Here is a 6,559-nt window from a genome sequence, read left to right on the forward strand (position 1 = left end):
ACATGTGTGCCCAAAAACTCAAGAGGATAATGAAGAAGAGACTGTGGCAGGGCCATCTCCCCAGCGGGTGATTTCTCACATTCACACTCTCTGTCTCTCTTTCCAGCAAGCACACATGCCCTATGGAAAAAAGGAAAAACAAAAAATAATTTTTAAAAAAAGAAAAATTCCTGTGCTGGCTAAGACAGGACCACGTCCCCATCTTGGGGTCTTCACCTTAATCACATCTGCAGTATCCCTTTTGCCACATGAGAGAACATCCCCACAGGTTTTGGAGATTTGGACATGTTCATCTTTGGGGGTCTTTATTCTGCTTTCCAAAAAGATATAAACACACTGATGTTGAGTGACTTTATTGAAATTCAAATACAGAAGGGGAAAGCCAAGGTCAAGAAACAAGTTGAGAACATGCTAGGAGGTGAGGTCTGGCTGTGGAGCAGCTTCACGGGGAGAGAAAATAGAGGGCACCATGTGACAGCAAAGGTAGGCTTGTCTTCATGCTATGAACCAGGTGCATAAGGAATCTAGATGATTGTGTTTTTCAAATGCAGACACCACATGGCTGACAGAGACACGACAACAGGGAGGTGCAGCTAAAAGACAAAAACAGAAATGTTGGGGAATGTTTGAGACTCTCTACTCATTCTCAGCACACAGTCTGTGGGAAGCACCTACTTGGCCATCTTATATAGCCTGGGTCAGTGCTCCCTTTGGGAATTGCTCATGTACATAGAGGTACAAAAATGCTTGTTTATTTTCTGTATTTCTGCATCTCTTTCTACCCTAATGAAGTTCTAGAAATTATTTATCTATGTGACTTCAAGACATCCTCTACTCTGGGGTCATAGGCTTACTAATCATTTATAAATTAACAGTTTTATTCCAAAACAAGTTTCAGATCTGTTGTATGATGTGTTGACATTTAACAACTCAAGGAAATCTTGTCATGTAGCATATCAAAAGCCATAACAAAGTGTGAGATGTGGGACCAGCAGATTGTGTAATGGTTATGCTGCTGGACTACCACCCTCATGGCTGACCATAGTTTGAGTCCTGGACCCAGAAGCTTGAAACTCACACTTGGCACATGTGCATTTGTGACCAAAATCTTAAGAGGAGAATGGAAGAGAAGGGATCGTGGTTTAGCCATCCCCTCGGGGGAGGGAGGTAATTTCTCACTTGCTGTCTCTGTCTCTCCAGCAAGTGCACTGTGAGAAAGCACACATTGTGGGGCATGGCCACACCACAATCCCTTCTCCTTCATTCTCTTCTTGGAATCTTGGGCACTCATCCACATGTGCCTGGCATGAGTTTTCAGTTGCCAGATCTGGAACTCAAACTGTGGTGGACTATGTGGAAGTCCAGCTATGTAACCTTATGCCATCTGATAGCCCCCATTGTGGAGCTTTTGAGTCTGGCTGCTTTCTCTCAGGGTGATATATTTAATACCAATTCATATGGATTGGCATTTGGGTAATATTTCACTACATGCCTGTATCACCATTTCTTTATTCATTGGGTGGGTTATAGTTTTTAGGCTTTGCTAATAGAGCAGCCTAAAGCATTCTCACACAGGATTTAGTGTGACCACACATTTTCATGTTCCAGGTTAATACCTAGGAGCGAAATTGCTCCTGAGCATCTCTCCTATCTCCTATTCAGCACATACTTGTCTACTTTATTAATAAAAGGCTTCATTATGGGAGGATTAAACAGGGTTGGGAAGAAAGAGGAATTTATTTTTCTAAATATAAAGGAAAAGAGTTGCAACATATTCTCCTTTCAGAGGATGTTCACATACCCTTCCCAGGATTTTCTGACAGAATAAATACAAGTTCAGCATTGTCAATATCATCCACCATGCTTTGGACAGCAGATGAGAGGAGAGCCTAGTAATGCTGCCCCCATGCTCCCAAGAGGAGGCAGTCATACCTACTGAGCCTAACCATCATGGAAATCACCATCCTTGCTTATGTTAAGCCATAAAAATGATGCAATGTGTCTTGTTTTCTTCCACAACTTGTACATAGCTTGCCCCAGGATTTGTGAATTAAAGTAGTGGGATAGACAAGCTTGTCTCAAGGCTGGAGATAATTAATTTGTGACATGCAAACATCATTATGACTCATCTTAAGTCTGAAAAAGGCTGGACATCCCTCAACAGCAGGGGTACTTGCCTCCTTGAGACATGTCAGTGGCATGTGGAATCCCTCTCATGGGTAGCTGAGGGAAAACTATGCTCTATTTCTAATTTAAAAGAAAAGCGTATTTATTTTTATTCATGATTGAGGGCATGTGTATATACACTGGAGAGAGAGGACAAAAGAAAAAGAGTGAAATAGAGACACAGAGAGACAGATAGAGAGATATAAACGCCCTTAATAGGGTCTCACACACCTTGATCCCTTTATCCAGCCCTCCAGCGTGTCAGGGTCTTGGGTACACTGGCCAAGCCCTGCATGTTTTCAGACTTACTGAGATCTGAACATGGGTTAGCCATGTGGTTTCTAGCTCTACAGCTCAGTTTGCAACTGTCTGCATCTCTGGAATGGGCCTGTTTTCTTAATTTTTATGTTGATGAATCTTTCTAAAGGCCAATATTATTAGCTAAAGATTACAGTAAAAAGTATATGTATGTGACACTATGGCTCGTGTAAACTACTTCAGTCTTTCAGTTTTGATTTACTTGTTTGCTTTTTGTTTTGTAGGTTTTAAATTAAGACCTGAAATTTCTGTGTACTTACCATGTATTATCAAGGGAGGATATTACCTCAGGTTAAAACCATGTCGTATTGGAGAATTTCCCTTCACTTATGATATCAGAGTCATTCAAAATTAACATTGATTGCATTCCTGTTCTTTTTAATTCATCTTTTTATACATTTATTCATTGATAATTATGAACCCATACAATAAGTTTGAGTCAAAGGAAACACTGCAGAGAACAAAAGAGAAAACTTGTGTGCTTTCTCAGAGCTCCTATATCATTGGAATAAGGAAATAAAAATAAGATATTTGAAGGACTGATGTCTCTTTATTATATGCTACATTTTTTAAGAAAGCAGGAAGAAGTGAGGCCCATGAGGTATTGGACAGGGTGCTTTTGAAGTCCTTGCTAAGGAGGTGATGTGTGGGATAGGAAATATGAAGAAAAAGCTCCCTAGATGCCCAGGAGAAAGCATTCTGGAAATTGGGAACAGTATGTGGAAAGTCCCTGAGAAATGTGCACATTTGTTTTGTGGAAAGTCTGAGTGCTATGTGTGTGAGGCAAGGTGAGTGTAAAGTGGAGCTCCCATGAATAACGGACACAGAAAATGTCCAGAAAAATCAAGAGTCTTCTTTTAATCATCCCAGTATTAAGGCCAACAGTAAGCACCTTCCTGATGTCTATCTACATGTATTGATTTGTCTACATTCAACAATTACACAAATGAAATAAGAAAAATGAACTCTTTGTCTGGTATCCTTCACTCATTATTATGTCTGTGAGCTTTCTACATATGTACAATATAACTCAGACTCACAGGTATAATAACTAGCCTAGGAAGCCAACCAATTATCTGCAAGTCAAACTTAAAGGAAATCAGACTATCTGCAGGCAGGAGGCCAACAAAAACATTACACAAATTGGCCTCAGACTGCGGGAATTTAATTAATTTCAGAAATCTCTTCCAACTTCTATCTCCAGTTCCATCCTAGGGCCAATTAGAAAAAGCAAGTATCGGAGCCAGCAGTTAGCGTAATGGCTATGTCTCTGGACTCCCACATAGTCAACCACGGTTCGTGTCCCAGACCCGGGGGCTTAAACTCACGCCAGGTGCGTGTGCGTGCATGCCCAAGATCCCGAGAGGAGAATGGAGGAGAAGGGATTGCAGCATGGCCATTCCCCCTGGGGGGTTATTTCTCGCTTTCTATCTCTCTGTCTCTCTCTGTCTGTCTGGCAAGCGCATGTGCCCTATAGCAAAAACCTCTCCAAAATTTGTCATAATTTACTACCTTTTGGGCTGCTTATTCCATCTCTGCCTTAAGGCATTGTAACATGTAGTCACAATGCCAGCAATCTGGGTCACCTTCCTGATATTTCCAGCCGGGATCAACTGTGGGGATTGCCTTAGCACCTACCACTGCAATGGCATCTGCCATGTGGGCCCTGTCAGCATACTCTCTTAATGCCGCTCATACCCAGTCACGTTTGTCCACCATAATGGTAGATGTAAAAATTACGTGGATGTGCATCATGGGGCTCTACTCCAGGCATCAGAGGCCATCGTCTCCGGGAACGCCGGCAGGATGAAGACCATTCTCAGCAACCAGACGGTCGACATTCCCCAGAATGTCAACATCACCCTGAAGGGATGCACCATCATCGTGAAGGGCCCCCGAGGAACCCTGCGGAGGCACTTCAAACACATCAATGTCAAGCTCAGCCTCCTTGGGAAGAAGAAGAAGAGGCTGCAGGTTGACAAATGGTGGGGAAACAGAAAGGAGCTGGCGACCGTTCGCACCATCTGTAGTCATGTCCAGAACATGATCAAGGGTGTTACATTGGGCTTCCACTACAAGATGAAGTCTGTGTACACTCATTTCCCCGTCAACGTCGTTATTCAGGAGAATGGGTCTCTTGTTGAAATCCTAAATTTCTTGGGTGAAAAATACATCCAGAGAGTTCAAATGAGACCAGGTGTTGCTTGTTCAGTATCTCAAGCCCAGAAAGATGAGTTGATCCTTGAAGGCAATGATATTGAACTTGTTTAAAATTCAGCTGCTTTGATACAGCAAGCCACCACAGTTAAAAATAAGGATATAATAAAATTCTTGGATGGTATCTATGTCTCTGAGAAGGGTACAGTTCAGCAAGCTGATGAGTAAGATCTAAGAGTTTTCAGTATGCTAAGAACAATACAGAATTCCTGATCAGGAATTTTTTTATCTAGTTTTTCTTCACAAGCTTAAATCTGGTTTTTGAAGGAATAGCAAGGATATTTCAGGCAAGAAAAATATGATATCAGGGAATGTGGCTGTTCATAGATAAAGAGGTTGAGGAAGATCCTGAGGCTAATGTTACCATGGCATCAATTTATATTTGGTAAAGACGCTTCCTAGTCACTTGTAAAGAGATACCTGAGAAGTGGAACAAAGTGACAAAGCCTTACTACGAGCTACAAGATGTAGTTTGTGTCATGATAAAGAAGAATTTTGCCATCCAAAAAAATTACGTGGATGTCATGCCAGGTGAGGTGATAGGCCTGTGTAAGATATCTGAATTCCTTGAAAAATTGAGTGGGGTTGGCAAAGAAGAAGCCCAAGCACTTTTCAATGGCTGACAGATCCACGAGGGAAAAAGGAACATGGACTCAAATGACTCTCTCAGCTCTGGCCACCTCCCATAGGGGATCCATGACCTGGGGTGGGGGGGGTGGGTCATTCGAGTGTGTACGGTCAGCAATGGGGGAGGGCAGAGGAATTGTTGGCCAAGGGGGGTGGGGAGGACTTTCGGGGTATGGAGGTGGGGGCACAGAGGATTCAAGAAAGTTTAATAGGGGATCTTGGTGGAGAGAAGAAAGATTCTGGTGGAACAGTGAGAGCAGAAGATTCAGGGAATTCAGAAGTTTCCTTGGAAAGGCTAGGAGTGGGTTTTTGGCCCTCACCCACTTTAACAAGCAAAATCTGGGAGGAATAGCAGGTGATACAGAGGTGGGGGCAAGAGCACAGATTCCAAAAGGCCTGAACATATGGGATTTCCTTCCATTTGCCTTACTCTGACAAAAACTGGTCAAGACATTGAAATTGAAAGTACCCTTAGGCGGTCAGATTGATTCATTGTTTAGTAAATATTTGGGCCAAGCCATGGTCTACAGGAAGACCAGGCAGCATTTCGATTACAAAGGACACACCCTAAAGGCATTTTGGATCAGGTTTTAGAGGAGTCCGACCCGGCAAGGCCCCAGGATCTGTTTGAGCCCGCCGACCTTCAAGCACAGCCTTGGTTGGCTCAGCATGTTGGCAAGGCCACTGCTGTACGCTCCCCGACCTATGAGCAAAGCTTGGGTCGATTCAGCATGTTGGCAAGGCCGCTTGCTGTATGCCCTGGAAACTGCGGTAGCCTTGCTGGGAAGTGACCCCCCTCTGACTCCCTGATATACTACTATAAAGGAATTACATAATTCTCTCATACATCTTTGTAATAAGATTTCCCGAAAGTTTCCCGACTCCTCCCCTTCACCCTAACCACCTACTGTCAATTATAACGCTTCATCCCTGCGGTCACAATGGAGGGTGTGCTGAAGTTCTTCTTGACCTTTGGAAGGCCCTTCAAGACACATTTAATATAAATAACCTTTTTAAATGCAATAGGACTACATGGGTTCTTGTGTATGTATATATCAGCTGTGCTTGCTATTGCAAATATTTAGACAAATTAAGTTCATTAGCAAATCAATTAAATGGGTGGGGGGAAGGCATAGAAAGCAATCATGGATACCAGAGACAATGGGAGGAGGGTTGGACAGGGCAGAGGGTTAGGGATAGGAAATCAAGGATGAAAAAAAAAAACGCAAAA

At 42.8% G+C, this 6,559-nt stretch overlaps 1 pseudogene; it reads left to right on the forward strand.

The window, feature by feature from the left end:
- The first annotated feature begins 4,244 nt into the window (after window positions 1-4,244).
- On the forward strand, window positions 4,245-4,869 carry LOC106733593 (60S ribosomal protein L9 pseudogene; annotated as a pseudogene).
- The last annotated feature ends 1,690 nt before the right edge of the window (window positions 4,870-6,559 follow it).

Source organism: Tupaia chinensis, unplaced genomic scaffold (assembly GCF_000334495.1).
Source record: "Tupaia chinensis unplaced genomic scaffold, TupChi_1.0 Scaffold000067_2, whole genome shotgun sequence".
Taxonomy (NCBI): Eukaryota; Metazoa; Chordata; class Mammalia; order Scandentia; family Tupaiidae; genus Tupaia; species Tupaia belangeri.